This window comes from Tiliqua scincoides, chromosome 1 (genome assembly GCF_035046505.1).
Source record: "Tiliqua scincoides isolate rTilSci1 chromosome 1, rTilSci1.hap2, whole genome shotgun sequence".
NCBI classification, from domain to species: domain Eukaryota; kingdom Metazoa; phylum Chordata; class Lepidosauria; order Squamata; family Scincidae; genus Tiliqua; species Tiliqua scincoides.
In genome coordinates this window covers 302,727,589-302,746,015 of record NC_089821.1, presented here as the reverse complement: position 1 = coordinate 302,746,015, position 18,427 = coordinate 302,727,589, and positions in this window count along the sequence as shown.

Sequence of the window (18,427 nt, the reverse complement as noted above, 5' to 3'; positions counted from 1 at the left end):
CTGAGAAAAGGGCTCCCCCTCCTTCCCCACCTTCCTAGGCACATGACAAGCTTTCTTAACCTGAACAATGTATTTTTTGAATTTTTTATTGAAATTATAGTCTTGGTTTTAGAGCAACCTTTTTACAATGCATTTTTTTGCATTGTATGGTCAGCTTATCCCATTTATGGTATGCTATAATCTAGATCCCTTTCTATTCTCTAGATCATTTTCCTTCACATGCTCATAGTTTGAATCAGCATTTAATTAGATTTCCACATACTGACTGAATCTATGTTATACATGGTTTCTGCAGAATCTGGGTTTTCTGGGGGGGGCAAAGCAGGGACTTTTTGCAAGCAAATTCCCCCGTCCATCCAAATTCTTTGCTCTTGCAGATAATAATGCTTCAGCTATTGCAGAATACAGATTGGATCTGACAGCTGAAGTAGCAGCGGAGTTTACCAGATATTTACACAGCCCTTCTCACAAAATGTTACATCCTAGATTGAGATGGGGACATACAGGCCCACTTCATTTTGACTGGAAGCCCTTCAGCAATGATTCTAGAACACCATGAACCAAGGGCCTCTCCACCAACACATAGTAAAAGACTTAAAACAGTGGTTCTCACACGTTAAGCACTAGGACCCACTTTTTAGAATGAGAATCTGTCAGGACCCAACAGAAGTGGTCATGACTGGAAGTGACATCATCAAGCAGGAAAATTTTTAACAATTCTGGGCTGCAATCCTACCCACACTTATCTAGGAGTAAGTCCCATTTACTATCATTGTCAAAAGTATATACATAGTAGCCTGTTAAAAGTACAGATCTGCCTCCCCCTGCAAGAACTTAGACCAACTCAAACTCTCCCTGAGTTTGAGAACTGCTGCCATATTCCATTGCCATGACAGACGAGGCTCTCTCTCCAGTCATTGCTTGCCTAACCAACCTGCATGATGCAATGGTTGGTGCTGGATTAGGACCGGAAAAGACCCAGATTCAAAATCCTTTAGCTCACTGAGCAAAGCTGAAGCAGTCACTTATTTCTCAGCTTAATCTACCTCACAGGGTGCTGCACAAATGGAAACATTACACACACACTCTTTCTCCATATATATATATATTAATATGTGTATACACATTAGGGGGCTGGGGATAAGAATAGGCCCTCAGTTTGGCTGTACTTGTCATAAGAGGCGACTAAACAGCCACTGGGTAGATGGGGCTCGTCAGCCTGGGAAGGCAGCTCATCTGAGAGAAGGAAAACTCTGATCCCAAACCTCCACTGCCTTGTGGCTACATCCAGTTATGGAAAAGGCTTCAGGAGTCAACCTCCAGGCAAAATCCGAAGCCAGAGTCCTGAGGCAGTTCATGGCTGAACACAGTCACGTTCTGGCAACTCCTGCGACACCGCTGGAACCAACCGTATTGGCCTCTGCCTTTCCATTGGACCATTTCAGCGACGTGGAGAGGGGGGATTTGCTGCATGGGTAACAGCCTATCCTCCATACCTACTTTACCCAGGCTTCGCGCACTGGAGAGGACATTCTGTTCCAGAACCACCATTCAGAGCGTGACACCATAGTCTTCCGAGACTGAAGGATGCCAACTCAATACACATTAGATACATACATACATACACACACACTCTTGCAGCACACGCGCGTGCGCACACACACACACACACACAGTGTCCTACACATTTATTTATTTTTACCCTGCCTTTCTCTCCGAAGGGCAAGCAAGGCAGCTAACAATAAAAATACACAAAAGATAAAATATATAAAATACAAACAAAACATTGAACTATAAACTAGATATTAAAAGCCAGCTTGTGGCAAGCAGCAGCAATAAAAACCATAAATTAAATAAATAAATTACTCTCAAAGCAGCCATCATACCCCCTAAAAAGGCCCCAAAGGGTTTTCGAATAAAAATGTCTATAGGCCTCGCTGGAAAATTAACAATGAGGAAACTTTTCTCTGTTCAAAGGGGAGGGAATTCCGGAGTACAGGTGCCACCAGCAAGAAGGTCCTATTTCAGGCCGTCATCCCCCTAACCTCTCTTAATGGTGGCACAACCAAAAAGGCCCTCCAAAGGGAATGGACCAGATTGTAAGGAAGACGGCGATCTCTCAAATATGCTGGTCCCAAGCCATAAAGGGCTTTAAAGGTCAAAATCATGACCTTGAATTGGCCCGGAAATGAACCGGCAGCCAGTGCAGCCACTGAAACAGCAGAGTTGCTTTGGAGAATGGGTCATCCCAATTCAGGGTTGTTGTGGTATTTTGCGTAATTGAAAGAAGGGCGGGGTATAAATGCAATCAAATAAATAAAAAGCCTCAGGTGAAGGTGAACAAATTGTATCAATGCTACTCTTTGTATTAATTATTAAACTACTCCCGCTGCGGTCAACAGGATGTAAAAATGCTGAACTTTGGCTGCACTGTACACCTTAATAATAATTAATATTGCCCTTTCTTGTCAAGGTTTTTGCACAGGGTCTCTAAATATATTCCTTGGGAAAACTCATGTACATCACAGCATTCTGTCACAACACTACAGTACTGGCTGGCTACCCACCCTCTGGCAAATTCAGAGATGTCAGAATGGAGACATCAACAGCTCGGCATGATTTGACCAAGGCTAGGAGAGATTTCAAGTTGCTTCAAACAAATGTTTCTGGCAGGGTTGGAAAAATACCAGAAGTCCCATTGCCAAGTGCTCAAACGTCTGTTGGCAAGGCAATTTTTCCCCATTTTCTTAAAAAGAAATTTCCATACAATTTCTATATAAATTCCCATACAGAGGCAGTGTTGTGTAGGAACCAAGACTGAGGTACAAATCAGGAGCTCTCAGTTTGCAACTCTTCTCTGCCACCAATTCACTAAGTAGCCTCAGGCAAGCCACTCAGTCTGAGTTCCCTATCTGAAATATGGGGATTAACAATGCTCACTTACTTTACGAATTGTGTAAAGATCTGAAGCTTTACCTACATGTATAAAGTAAGTGTGAAGTTCTTTAAACTGAACACTTGGAAGTGCAATATGTATGCTAAGTTTATCATGTAGCACAGCCTTGATTTACAATGGCAATCTGTTCCAGAGGCTCAATTTGCTGTGAAAATATAATAATAGGAACCCATTATGCATTTTTAGGGGTAATTTGTTCCAAGCTCTCAGAAGCTAAAGTTTCTGCCACAGAACTAAGAGCCCAATACTAGGCATGTCTTCTCATAAGTAAGTCCCATTATAGTCAATGGGGCTTACTCCCAGGTAAATGTGGATAGGACTGGGCTGTAAGCTATTTCCTCCTCTAAAAAGTGATTTAAAAGGCACCTACTGCACTCTTTAGGGGGCCATGGTTATCCATTTACACAGCTGTAAATTTTTTGTTGAAAAGCAGTGCAGGTGTGCATCACTTAAGGACCTTCCGCTTAACAACGGACTGAACATACAGTGGTGGTCAAAGCACAACAAAGAGGCTCTTAATGAGGCAGTCAGGACTCCCACAGCCTGCAGCAGAGTGTCTTGTTTACACAAAAACGAGGCTCTTTGCAACCTAATTGCATATGAGGGATCGGAGAACATAACCCCATTGTTAAGTGATGCACACCTGTATATAAATAGTCTTATGCATAAAAATAACAGTGTAATTATAAAATACTAATTACAAGGCTGGAAAGTCAAAAATGCTGCTATTAGCTGAGAAGCTACAAAACACTTGCACTCACATTGCTGATTGGTTTATCACCCAAGAAGTCCTGCTGCCAGCGAGCTTGTCATAAAGAGAATAACTTACCGCTTAGTGAACCTTGTTTAAGACAGAGGGTTCATTGTAAAGTCATTTGAACATAAAGTGAACCCACTATAAAGAGGAGGTCCACTGTAATGGACTTGCTAAAATCTTCCTACACACAACAGAACAAATCATAGCTCCCAAAAAGCTCTTCCCATCCAGCAAGCTAAGAAAAAGAAAAAAAATTACCTGGTTCACAAGGAAGTTCACAGGGAGGCCAACTGCTGACTGATGCATCAAATTCCTTCGCCTCCAGCTGCCTGTATCGTTCAACATATTCAACTCCAGCACTCGGAGTCAGAATTCTGAAAAGGGGATGGGGATGTTAGAGACAAATCACTGTCTCACTATTCTATTATGAACAAAAAATAAATCCAAAATTTGCTGAAGAACCTCCACAAGCATTATACTTACAGTGCAATCACCTGTTTGTCTATTCAGGAGTAAGTCCCAGTGTGTTATGTCGTGTGTTTACTCCCAGGAACCAATGCACAGGATTGCAGCCTAAGACAAGCCACTTAATCTTAGCTGAGAAAGTCGTGCTGCCACCCCAGTTCCATAACCATCATATTTCTTGAACAACATGACAGTGATGCCCAGGACAGCCAGGAAGAGGAGGCCACCATGAAAGAAGGGCTCCATGACCATGTTAAGTTTGTAAACCACTGACTTAGAGTCGAAGTACGGAAGGACCTTCCTCCTCGTGAATTGGTGCATTCAGCAATATCTTTTAGGAAGGTTCTCTTACGGATTCCACCACTGTCAGAAGTTCAGCAAGCAGCAGTTCTTGAGAGTGCCTTCCCAGTGATGGCCCTGCACCAAAGAACACCCCTTCCTTAGAACTGCTGTGGGCTTTTTCCTTGAAGGATTTGCTTTTTTCTGGCTTCACCTATTTTTAAATTGGTCTGGCAGGGCTCTCAATTGCATTGTTTCAGCAGTTCCTTCTGTTGTTCAGGTTATTGTAAGCCATCAAGTCCTCATTGAGAAGGACAAATTTTTAGAAGAAATAAAAGTCCATGACTTAAGGCTATGTCTTCAACCACAGCGTGCACACTAGCCCAAGGGGGATAGCTAGAACTGAAGGGATGGTTGTTGCTACCATAAGGACCAAACTATGCATTATGTATAAAGTGTATATGGTGGGAAGGGTATGGCAGCAAGATATATCGGGAGGCCAGCTGGACTCTCGGGATGCTTCCATTGTGCCTCTAAACCAGCTATTTTCAACCTTTTTCGTATCGTGGCGCACTGACAAGGCATTAACATTGTCAAGGAACACCATCAGTTTTTTGACAATTGACAAGGCACACCATGCTGCTGGTGGGGGGGCTCATATCCCCATTGGCTCTACTAATATATGACCATCCCCCAAACTTCTGCGGCACACCTGCAGACTAGTCCAGGCACACCAGTATGCCACGGCACAGTGGTTGAAAACGGCTGCTCTAAACAAACCAGCAAGAGACTGGATGTTGCAAAACCCTTGGAATGCACATTCTCCAGTTAGCTACTCCGTACTTCCAAACGGTCATTCTTAAAGCATCTGATCAGTTTTTCAGTTGCTTTTATATAATTCATTTAATACAACAGGGCTGTTACGTTAAATTCCTCTTGCCTGGTTTTGTCTTGTAAAGTGGTCACAGTTTGTTGTTTTTTTAAAATTTGAGTAACTTTTTAAACATTTAAGCAATGCTTGCAAAGTTTGCAAAGCAGTACCTAAGGTCAAGATCTTTCGTTAAGTTCACACCAAGTGAAATAGTTGTTTAAACACCAACCACAGAACTAAAATCAAATTAATGAAGGGAAAGCCAGCCTGTCCCTTCAGAAGAATGACTAGAAGGGAAACACCATTTGTTTGGCATATATAATATGCCAATAATTGGCAAGCCCGTACACCACTCTCACAGTAACACTGAGGACATTAGGCTTCAAAAAAATTCAGAGACAAAAAAGGTCTTCCCTGACTTGAAGCTATAAAATGACCTCAGACAGGGTGGAGAGTCAATGCTACCAAAGGAAAAATCAATCAACGCAAATGAAGCATCAGAAAGAATTAACAAACATGTATTTGAAAAGGAGAGGCAGCTATAACGCTGACACGTTTCACTCATTTGTTCTATTTATACCCTGGTTTTCAGCCAAGAATGGTTCCCAAAGCCGGCATACAATTTAAAAACCACACTAAGGTGAAACTGTAAGGGACATGTGTGGAAGGATCATATGCAGCTGTCTCTTCTGGTTCCCAAAAGTTGGTGTTAGAAGTCCCAGGCTCTTTCCTCCAGTAGAAGGTGAAGACAGGCCCAGGACCTGATGGACCTGACATCAGCACCAATTTCTTCCAGGTTATGGCACTCAGAGCAGTTGCAAGTTGCTCTGAGCAGCCAACCACTTTTTTCCAAGAAAAAGTGGTCAGCTGCTCAGAGTAGCTCGCAACTGCTCCAAGTACCCCCAAGCCATCCTTGCCACCACAGTACCTTCTCCTGCAGTACCTTCTCTTGCCACGGGCAGGGAACCTACAGACAGGCTCTACCTAGGGGTCATTAGGGGTGTGGAGTGGCACCCGCTCAAGGCATGGTACCTGGGGCAACATATCCCCCTGCCCCCTAGCTACACCAACTGCTTCTGGTCCCCGGTAATTGATGGCACAGTCCGGATTCTAGGATCCTCCACCCTTCAATTTGGAGCCAACCAGATGCAAGGGCAGGTGGGAGGGCCAACACAGGACCCAGTGGACATCAGGTCACAACCCACAGTTTGAGAAACCCTGATCTAGCTCATATCAGTGCAGGCTCTTGAACTGGATCGCAATAATTGAAAAAACAATCTATAAAAATGGAAAAATTGACTTTAAAAAGTATCCCAAATCTAAGAGGGCTTGCCTTCTGCATGTTTATTCAGAAGCAAGCCCCATGCTCCCAGGTAAACTTATATAGAATTGTAACCTTAACACAACATAACACTACATCAGGTTGCTCTTGGAGGAAAAAATTATCAGGGCTGTCCAGACTCCAGCCCACTGGCTGGACCTGGTGCCCTACCGAATCTCTCCCCTGCGTAAACAGCACTTACCGTTCTGCAGGGGAGCCTCTCGTTTGCGCCACAGAGCGTCCCCAACCTTCACTCTCACTTTGCGTTTCCAGATCTTTCACCCCAGCTGCCTTTGTTCCCAGATTTCCGGGTATATGCAGCTGGCTGGCACAAAGGTCCGGGGCGATCTGCGGCGCTGAAGAGGTCCCTGGGTGGAACTGTAAGCTCCATCCACACCAGGGACAGCTTTAGCAGTGTGCTGCAGTCTCAGTTTTGGAGATCACTAGTCTAGAACAGCAGTTCTCAAACATTTCAGTCTCTGGAGCAATTTACACTCCTAAAATGACTCTCAAGGAGCGCTACTGGTGCATGCACGGAGTCTTGGGGTAGGGGCAGCTACTTATGGTGTGCTTGTGGAGCCTCTGGAGAGGTCTCAGGGAGCCCCAGGGCTCCTAGGAGCACACTCTGAGAAACACTGGTCTAGACATTAATATGGGCCACTAGACATTTTCTTAGTTTTCTTCCTACTGGGTTCAAAGCTTCTTCTCAGCTCCTTCTGAAAAATGTTTCAAAAGCAACAACTGAGCTCTTCTGTTGAAGCCATCTCTGCTGCTGCTGTGAGGGGAGTGCCAGAATCCCACTTTCTGCTGTCCTCCTTTGACTATAACCCCTGGCCATACTACAAAAAAAGTGCCATACAAATGTTTGGCACGTTATTCATATTTCTGCATGCACTGCAACATAGACAGGAATCTGTATACTTCATCAACAATGTATAGCGCAGATGTGCCCAGAGATCTGATGAGCCCAGGAGGAAAGCAGGCTGCTGTTTAGATAAATCTCCTTTGCTCGGCTGCAGAAGATTTCCAGTATTAAATATTTTAAAAGTTCTATAGTTTACAAGATCAGGCTAGCAGTTTCTGAAACTGTCAGAAAGTTTTGCTTTCTGTCAAATGCATCTTAAGTTTGCTGGAGACCTGCAAAGATTAAAAGGAGGGAACCACCTATTAGAGACAGAATGAGGGCCAAAACAGACATGATGGATCCATAATTAGGGTCTTCTGCCATTTAAAAAAAACAACAACAACAGGAATTCCATGGAGGAAAGGAAGAAATCAAATAGAGCATGATGCTATTGGCCCTGGTGGGAGGACTGTACAAATATGCTGCAGTACCTATAATTTCTACCTCATGATGCAACACAAATACTGGCTTTGGAGCAGGCAATTATAATTGGAAAAACACATCAGAGAAAAACTCCTCTCCACCAACACTGCAGTCTCTATCCCATTCCCCCCCTCCCCGCCATTGCTGCTGTTAATTTTAGAAATAAACACAGGAGATGACCACACAACATTACGTCTATGTGAGGCCCTGAAAAAAGTATCCTCAATTCAATAATATTTAAAATCTTTAATAAAAACAACACCCAAATAGCTATTCTAGCACAGAATTCTCCATATGCAAGAGGCTAGTCCTGAGCTATAATGTTCTCAGTGACGTAAAGCAATGGGAAAGCAGGCCAGTGAAATAAGGGTATTTAAGTGGAAAAAAATAAGATGAACCCAAACCACTGAAAAAAAAAAAATCACACTCTGAACACAACTGCTTGTGACAGCATCCCGTCTTTCACAAGCCGGAATATTTTTGAGGCCCTTATTTTTTCACTTTAATACCCAATTTTCCAGACCTACCATAAAAGTTTTTGTTAGTGAAGGGCTGGGAATTTCATTTAAAACTGATGCCAAACGAAATCAGCTAAGAGGGTGTTGTCTCATCTCCGTGGATGCTGTTAATAGACACACACCCCATCCATCCTTTGTCCAAGTGACCCCTTTTCCTCATTCTTCACTGCCGCTTCTCATGCAACTCATGACAATTTTGTGGTGCCCCTTCCTTTTACCGTTTTTCCTGATAAAATTATTCCCCCACTTCTTTCTTTTTTTCAAAATTCTCCCTTTCTTTTCTCTTAGAAGGGAAATGCAGAATGGTGCCATTTCACCTTCCTTCCACTACAGACTAGTCGTGGTGCTGGACGGGCTGCTATGCCACCCCTGAATGGCCTGCAATCTAGCATCACCTGAACAGCTTCATAGCAAGGTTGGTCCTGTTCTCATGTTACTTTCTAAGAAGGCAGAAAACGTATTACACTCAAAAGTGGGAATGATGCCAAAATGGCAGTCCTACACCTGATTTTCTCTGCCCCATCACATTTAGATCCACTCACCTGTATCAGCATTCACAGAATTGGTTGCTAACAGCATGAAGCAATGATATCATAAGTAGGAGCACCTAAACATTACAGGAGAAAACGCAACATGGGACTGCCATTTTTATCAGCAGCCCAGGGTCAGGTGTAACATATCTTTCCATCCCAGTGGTGTAGCTAAAGGGGGGCCAGGAGGGTCAACTGTCCCAGGTGCCATACCTTGGGGTGCCATTCAGAAGCCTTCTGAGGCCATGGGAGGTCACGTGCGCCTTCCCTGACCCTCGAAAGGCCTCAGAAGGTCTACTGGAGGCCCTAAAAGGCACTTTTGGTTTTACTGAAATTGGAAGTGCCTTTCAACTGGCCTCCAACTGCCCCCAGTCCTCAACTGGCCTTTCAGGTGCCTTTCAACTGGCCTCTAGCAGGCCAGTTGAGGACTGGGGAGGTCTCCCCATGCAAAAGACTACCTCCTGGATGTCAGAGGGGGTGTCCTGGGCATCTTGCACTCGGGGGTTAACACGCCAGGGTTAACACGCCAGGGAGCTTAAAAATTTTTTTGTCCCCCTGGGTGCCACATACCTTAACTACGCCACTATCCATCCCAAAAGACATGGGTGTACGATCACATCACTCACACTCAACCATCCAGCTCTCTGAAGATTCAGGAAAAGGGGGGCTACAATCAGAGTTATTGCTGGAGGAAATCCAGGACTGAACTCTTGAGATGCTAGTCGCCTATCCCATCACTATAATAATTAATTAAAAACAAGCTTTCTGAACTTGAGTGTCAGAAATGTAGAAATATTTATTCATCTAATCAGTTCTCCTAGGGCGCCTTTATCATTAAAGCAATTCAAAAACATGACAAACACACACTGCCTGCAGTCTGAAATGGTACAGTCCACTCTCATTATTCCACCATTTCTATCAGAATTCTACCATTAATTATGATGAATTAAACAGATCCCTTCTCTAACCTTATTATGTCTAAAGAAGGTAAAGCAATAAACCTGTACTTTTCTTGCAGATGTCTAACAAGTACATTTCATACAAGCAAACAATTTATTAATATTTACTAGACATCCCATCTTTACATTACTAAAATAATGCTCAAGCAGACTAGGCTTATGACAAAATTCTTGCACACTAGCCATTGTGCCACATGGGCTCAGTCCAACATAGTCCCTAAATTGCATGCAAAATATTCAAAATTCCACATTTTCAGCACATCATGTCAAAGAAGGCATGAAATATGTATACACAACATATACACAACAGAGTCAAATTCCATGTCCACTGCTTCCAGAAACTGCTTTCTAAGCTGATGAGACTTTACCACAACTTCTAAAAGAATTTGTGTAAATTAACTCATTTTTGCCCACCCCACAGGTGTACACATTTGATCCTGCTGCATATATGCAACATTGGGCAGAAGTGGCGTAAACAGATTTCAGTTCTCCCCTGCCTTCCCAACACTGAAGTAACTCAACCTGTTTCACCAGTGGAAAAATATCATATCCCAGCGGCTTCATAAAGGCGATAAAACTTATAGGACAGACCCTGTCCTGCCACTGTAACTACTACTATGACAAATTCCAGGCTCCTTAATTTAAAGTGTGTTTGGCCAAGGGTGAGGCTTCTGTGAGCTAAAGACTGTCGCAGACCAGACATCACTTTATCCTTTCTCTGTTTCAGTTCATTAAATTCTGCAGTGCTTAAAGAGAAGCAGAGTTGGGGTGTGCATGCCTCACTTCCCTTCAGTATCCTTCTGAATGTGAAAAATATAACACTAGCCCCTGGCAGAAAAAAAATCCTCTTGAAGGCCAGGGTCATATTTATACCTAAAAAAGCCTGCAGCCCCCCCCCCCAAAATGAGATGGCCATCAACTTAACCTTGTCAGTCAGCTGTCACATCCAGGCCCCCAGCTAGATGCTCAAAGGAGCTACTGCACTCAGTCAAGTCATGCCAATCATGAGCCCTAAATATGACTGTCCAGGACCATTGTGGCATATAAATTTATTGAAAAGTTTAACAAAATGAAATTAACATGGCAGTTCTTGAAACTCCAACCCAGTGTTTCTCAGCCAGTGGTAAGGCTACCACCAGTGGTACTTGAGACGGTGTCTGGTGATACTCACAGGACCCCTGGACATCTGCCACTTGGCAGTGAGACCAGGAACACAACCCAACAAAAAGTGGCAGGAGGCCCCAAAGCAAGCTTTTCGCACTTGAAAAAGCCTGCCCTCTGAGCCTCTTACTGGCGTTTGTCGTGTTACAACGGGCCTCCCAACCAAGAAGTAATTGACAATGATGTCATCAGCAATTACTTCTGGTGGTACTTTGAATAGGTGGCACCATGTGAAGTGGTATGGTGAAGGACAAACATTGAGAAACACTGCTCTAATTCATGAACACGGAGCCCAATCCTATGCATGTCTACTCAGAAGTCAGTTCCATTATAGTCAATGGGACTTACTTCCAGGAAAGCATGATAGGACTGCAGCCTAAAGAAATTTGGGAATGCATTTCAAGGGACCACAGCAAAAGAGAAAAGCACAAAGGTTTTCTCAGAAATATAGATGGCTATCAAATAATGCAAGACATGGCTTCTTCTGCACTCCAAATGAGCTCCAATGAGCACATGGATGAAAACAGAAGGGACACTGGATTTAGGACCCATTGTCTTAATTTTATTTGATACATTTTTACCCTGCCCATCCCACGCTGCCATGGGTGCCCAAGGTGGCTCACATGAAGTTGTTTCAACTTGGTAGTCTTTCAAGCAGCCTCCAATGCAGCAACTAGAACATAAGAAAATACCATTCTTCCTCCCCCATAAAAATAATAATGGTTTGCAATAATAGTTCAAACCAGAAGAGTGGTTTGCAATACAAACAATGTTTTATTATAAACAGGTAAAATGTTAGACACATACTCTAAGTAGCTATTTCCTTTTATCTTAAATTGGTTCACTTACACCAAGCATGTCTCACAGATGACAAGACTTAATCCAGATTGAAAAGGTTTAGGTGCTGTTTCTTGTCTGATCTGAGAACGATGACAGCCTTGGTTGTTCAGTGCTGGACTGACACCAGGAGCTGGACAAGAGAGGCTTACTGGTTTTGCTGGACCCCTGATATTCTTTCAATTCCACCAACCAAGAACCGTTCAATTGGGATGAGTTGGGGGACACCCAATGTCCTTCTGGAATACTTGAAAAGGAGGTCCTGCGTACCATTTTGTGGCAGCTTAAGTATTACCGGGGGCAGATTCATGAAGGATTACTGTTCCAGGCCATGGCCATTGTGTTCCCCTTCAGGGGTTCATCATCCTCTATTCCACTGGTACTCAAATTCTTGGGAGTAAATCTCCTGAGATAGTCTTTGCAGGGGAGGGGGGAAGGTAGCGACATGATCCCAAGGATCACTCCACTGCAGGAGAGGGGGGGGCTATTTTAAATATCCCTTACTTGTTCCCGGGCCCTAAGGGTGCGGGGAGTCCCACAGAGCACTCTTGAGGGCTCCCTGTAGCTTGTAAAAAGTGAAAGTTGCTATCGTGACCCACTTCCAGTTTTTCGATTGCAACCAGCAAGTGGGTTGCGATTGCAACTTTCACTTTCTACAAGCTGCAGGTAGCCCTGCAGAGAGCTCTGCAGGGTTCCCCTCTCCCTCCAAACCCCAGCAGCAGGTAAGGGACATTTAAAAATAGACCCTCTTCCCCCACAGCGGCGCGATCCTGGGAATCACGTTATTGCTTTCCCCGTCCCCACCCCTTAAAAGGAAAGGGGCAGTGTTTTACATGGACTGGTGGGTCGTGACTTTGAGTACCACAGCTCTATTCTATTTAATATCTATATTAAACCACTGGGAGATGAAATCTGGACATTTGGAGTTGGTAGCCATCAACATGCTAACAACAGTCAACTCTTTCTATCCAAGTCTAGGTAGGCTGTGGAGATTCCAAATAGTGCCTTAGTGCACTTTTGTGCGAGATAACAAACGGAGACCCAAAAAATGTGCAGAAATCCATGTGGTAATGAGATTTTCCACAGAATTGGCAAGCAATACTCACGTAGTTTTTCTTATCCCATGTGTATTGTTCCATGGAAGATCCAAGTATCTCTTTGCCATTTGTTGCCCTCCTAATCCAGAAGTTCTGATTTTTCCATGTGGGTTAAACACACGGTTGCAAATCTCATGTGGATATTGATATCAGTGAGCATAGTAGGCAAGATGGCATCTTAGACCATCTTCATGGGGACCTCCTCTTCTTCACCACAGCTCCTTCTCTCGCTAGTCTCACCTCTTAAAAGGTATTGGTCTCCTTCCTCTCCTTTGTGTGAAGTAGGAGTGCTGTGTGTTTCAACTGTGGTCTGAGAACCATTAAGCTTTAGAACCATTTAGAACCTTTAGAACAATTGGTTCATGATGGAGGGAACAATTATTTCCATGGATATTTGAGCGGTCACACATATGTGCCAATGGGTAGGTGCTAGTCTGTGGCTGTTGCCAGTGTGGCCTGTGTTAATCACAATGTGGGAAGACTGTTTCTGAACTCTTTATTAAAATATTGCTAATCAAAGCAGGTTTTTAAAATAAAGTCCTATTTGCCTTCCCCCCTTAAAAAAAACACCCTCATTTTTGTTTGTGCCATCAGCTACTCCAGCCCCCGACTACTGAAGTAACAGTGCCTCTCTCTTTTCCTTTCTGCAGCCTTTTCACATGCTCTTGAGCACTGGCTGGGGGGGAGCAGATGCCGTCCCTCTCTGCCACAGACAGTTTCCTGCTCCAGCAGAACCTCTCCTTGGGAGTGGCAGAAATTGTGAAAGATGTGAACTTGTGGAAGTGCATTGCCACCAAAATTTCCTCTAAGGGTCCCCTCAGTTGCTGTGTGGGAGCCTGGGGGCATTTCCTGGCGCATGGCAATGACATCACACATTATTATTGGACTTCCAGGGATGCAAAGCTCCAAGTTGCACGGAGCTCAGCTTCCCAGGGCTTTGAGCTCTATAGCCACATAGCTTAAAGGGATTAATGACCATCACCACCACTAGAACCAGCCACTTGTCACAGTCCCTTTTCAGCAGAATCCTCCAATGTCTCTTCAAAGGTCTGAAGGCTCTTACCACTCACATCCTGCACAAGCTCAGTAAGCAACTGAACCACTCACACTCCATGATGGGGGAGGAAGGGTGGGACTTCAACAAACACAGGCAGAACAGGTAAGTGACACTCCTGATTATCAAAGGTGGGAACAACCCACTGATGTTCTCTGGCAACATGGGTGACCAAGAGCCCTCCTCAATTCTCCTAAACAGAGGGGACATCCACCAAAACCCTTGATTCATGGCACCCTGCAAAAACATCCAGGAATATCACCCTGGAGTTCACCACCACGGAGTGGCACCTCTTGTGGTTGAGGTAACCATAGCGCCCCCCCCCCAATTTGCTACAGGATTGAGATATAGCTTCCATCCAGGATGCCAACATAGCTTACAAAGCCTTTGGCATGGAAATTCATTGCCCACACAACTTTCAACTGACGAGCAAGGAAGGTTTGATGCACCATCTTAGGGCAAGTTCACAAGTTGTAGATGTATCTTCCCATGGAATAAGTTTGGTTTGAGCCTGAGGCTGAATGTGGCCAAGAAAGAAGTACTGCTGGTCAACATGACACCTAACCTGGAAAGAGATGTAGTTCTGAAGATGTAGTTCTGATGTAGATGTAGTTCTGATGTAGATGTAGTTTTGTTCTGAAGTGGGGTGCTCCTGAACCCAGACATACTTCCTGATTGCCAGGTAGCAGTTGTGGCCAGGAATGCTCTTGCACAGCTGTTGCACATTCTCTAGAAAAAGCAGTTCTCACACCTGACCGTCGTGTCCATTGTTCAGTGATAAAGTGCTTACTTTGCATACAGAAGATCCCAAGTTCAAATCCTGACATCTGCACCTAGGGTTAGGAAATACCCATTTCTGAAACCCAGGAGAGCCACTGCTAGTACACACAGTTAGACGTTAAGTTAGATGGAACAATGGTTTGCTTTAACATAGGGCTCTCCCAACTGCAGCTCATGGGCCGGATCCAGTGCCTGTGCTAACCCCTCCCTCATGTAAACGGAGCTTACCGTTTCACCAGGGAGCCTCTTAGCTTCGTTTGCAATCTCTCCCAAACCTTGCATCGGCCAGCTACTTCCATGCTCTGTCACCCCCAGCAGGCTTTGCAGCCAGATTTCCAGGCAGGCATGGCTGGCCGGCACAAGGTTTGGGGAAGACTGGGAATGAAGAGAAGAGGCTCCCTGGCGGAACGCTAAGCTCTGATTGCACCAAGGAGGTTGCTTTCGGCTTTAGTACAAGGCAAATCCTATCCTTAAACATGTTCACCTGACTCATTAATAGGCAGCATCTCACAACATACTCCTTCCTCCCAGCAGTTCCAGTGAGATCACAACTCACAAACCTCATTTGCAGACTCATTGTTAACATGTGCAAAATTGTTAGGCTAATCACAAAAAGCCAAAGGGTAGGAAAGCTAAGTATCTGTTACAGATTAGTTCCAGTAAATTAATGCTTTAAATACTTTACCATTATTTGATAAATATTCAATTGACCAACTGTTTTTTTTTGGGGGGGGGGGGTGCTTAAATTGCCATGATAAGCATTAAATCACGCTTCCGTCTGCTATGGTAGATCTTTAAAAGGTTCTATAGCTTTAAAAAACCAAAAAGCTAAACAGCTGACTGCCAAAATGACATGGATGCAAGCTTACATAAGGAAAGAGACCATCTCTACTTACTGCTTACTTAAAATAAAAAATCTAACTTAGTACTTCAGGCCATGAGTCATTTGCCAGCTGAGATCAAGAAGACCTTCATAGTTTGCTAATTGAGAGTACCACTTAATCTGAAAGAAGAAAAGGCCACCAATATCTCAGGAGAGAATACAAATCTGTCTGCCCAGAAGCTCCCAAAACCTTTGCCCATCACCATACATCTTATCAATAGCTGGATCCAGCAACATTTGGGCATGCTGCACTTGCAAAGACCAAAAGATAACGCTGCATGGAAGGAACAGTGTCTCTTTAAGGTCCTCTTCCAATATAGAAGCACATGGCACAAGGCCACAGGGGGTCATATTAGTCATGATTATCTAATAGAATATCTATGTAAAATGGCATTCCCCTCTAAATGCCAGATATTATTGACAAACAGGAGAATTAACTGCTATGTCCCAAGTGAGACTTTTGGCTGGCTACTGTTTGAGACAGAATGCTAAACCAGGGGTCTCTAAACTTTTCGGCCGAAGGGTCGCATCAAATATCTGGCATGGTGTTGAGGGCCGGACAAAAAAAATTAAATATAAAATTTAAATAAATACATTAGAGATGGAACTTAGATGAATGACTGAAATTAATGAATGAATGGGTTCAAATGTCCACAGTTTCTCCAAGCACAAACACAGCCCAAGAAATAAAGCACACATACTTAAATGAACCCCCACTCCCCCACCCCACAAGCACAACTCTGGTTGTGTTTGGTCAACTGGGCCAGAAGCTCTCAGGGGATCTGAGGGTGGCCATGGGCCGGATAAAGGCACTTCGTGGGCTGCATTTGGCCCCCGGGCGGGGGTTTGGAGACCCCTGTGCTAAACCAATGGACTTTAGCCTGACCCAATAAAGGTAACCCTTAGATTCACATAAAGAAAGAGCTGAGAATCACAGTGCAATCCTATGCAGTTTACTCAGAAGTGAGTACCATGTTCAGTGGGTTACTCCTAAAGAAATGTGCCTAGGACCACAGCCTAAGTAACTATAACTCAGTGAGAGGAAGTGGGTTATCCCATTTCTGCTCAGATCACAAGTGTACAACATTTTATTCCTGTTGCGTCTATGCAACATTGAGCAGAAACAGCTTAAGAAAAATACAAAATTATTATTTGCTCAATTACAGCTTTTCTGACATCTTACTACTATCTACATATCTGTGAAAAGTTTTTTTTTCTAAGAAGCATTAATGACTACTGTTTCAACAACTCTGCCTACATAATTGCTTGCCTTAACTTGCAGAAAGGAGCTTTATTTATTGCAGAAAAAGTGTCAAACATTTACAATTCACATCTGCACAAAATAGATTATTTTTAAGCAGGGAAAGATACTAAATTTGTGGATATGGTATCGCCAACAGATTGCTCATTCCTTATATACATTCCAGAATTCATTTCTATATTCCAGAAAACAGAATATAAATTTTATATTTTGGGAAACTAAAAAAAAAAAAAGCGCAATGGCCCAGCAACAATGCAGAAGAGGTGGCAGAAAATATTTTAATTTCATCTGAAAATTTGTTAAGGCAGTGCTGTCATTATAAGTTCAGTTCCTCCCCCACTTTTTATAGCACCATATACAATGCAATGTGAAAACCTTCCAACAGAGGATGATTAATGCTGACACCTGAATTTTTCCAACATATAAGTAATATCAGCTTTAATAACACCCCCACACGTCACCCTTTATATTGTATGACATCCAGACCGGAACCTCACAACTGTTCTTCTACAACAGCGTAATATAATGGTGGGGGGAGGGAAGCACATGGGGGAACATGGACTAGAAGAGACTAATTTTATAAGAGAATACTGTCACTGAAAATAACTGAACAGCAAGAGAAGAACAGGCTTATACTGTATTCTACATTTTCTGTTCAGATTTATATCAAGAAATTCAAAAAAGGGAATAGCAAAACTGTTGTTTGTGCCTTTTCATCTGAATATACAATGAATCTTAAACATGGATATTTCCTATCCATCCACTCCAATTCAGCCAGTCAAAGGAGACTAAAAGTGTAATCTTATACAGAAGTCCAACCCTGTTCAATAGGACTTAATCCGGAATAACTCTGGATTGCAGCCAGCCTAAAGCAATCCTATACCCAGTTACCTGGGAGTAAGTTCCACTGAACTCACTAGAGGTTACTTCTGAGTAGTCCTGTAAAAGATGATGTTGTAAGGCAACTGTACGTAGATAAAGCAAGAGCAAAATCTGTGATAAGACCTGAATATTTACTGCAAAGTGCTTCTCAAGAGAGCTGCAATCTAATGTTGCATTTACCATCCAGTGAGTCGTTAACTAGGATTTTTTTTTAATATAAAACAAAATCAAGTGTCTCATGGTTTGCTGAACGTGTTAGAAAAGCTGCTTCTTTAAATACCTTCAAAATAAAAAAAAGCCAACAGCTGTAGACTATAAATAAGAACTGCGCAAATACGGAGAGATTAATTTAATCAGGGAAAGTGTAGCCTAAGAAACTCTCTTAGTACATTGCCTTGTAAGTAGCCCTCAACTGCCAGAAATTCAGAGAGATGAGCTCTGTTGGAATACATATAATTTTTTTAAAGGCTATCAGCCCCAATGGTGAAT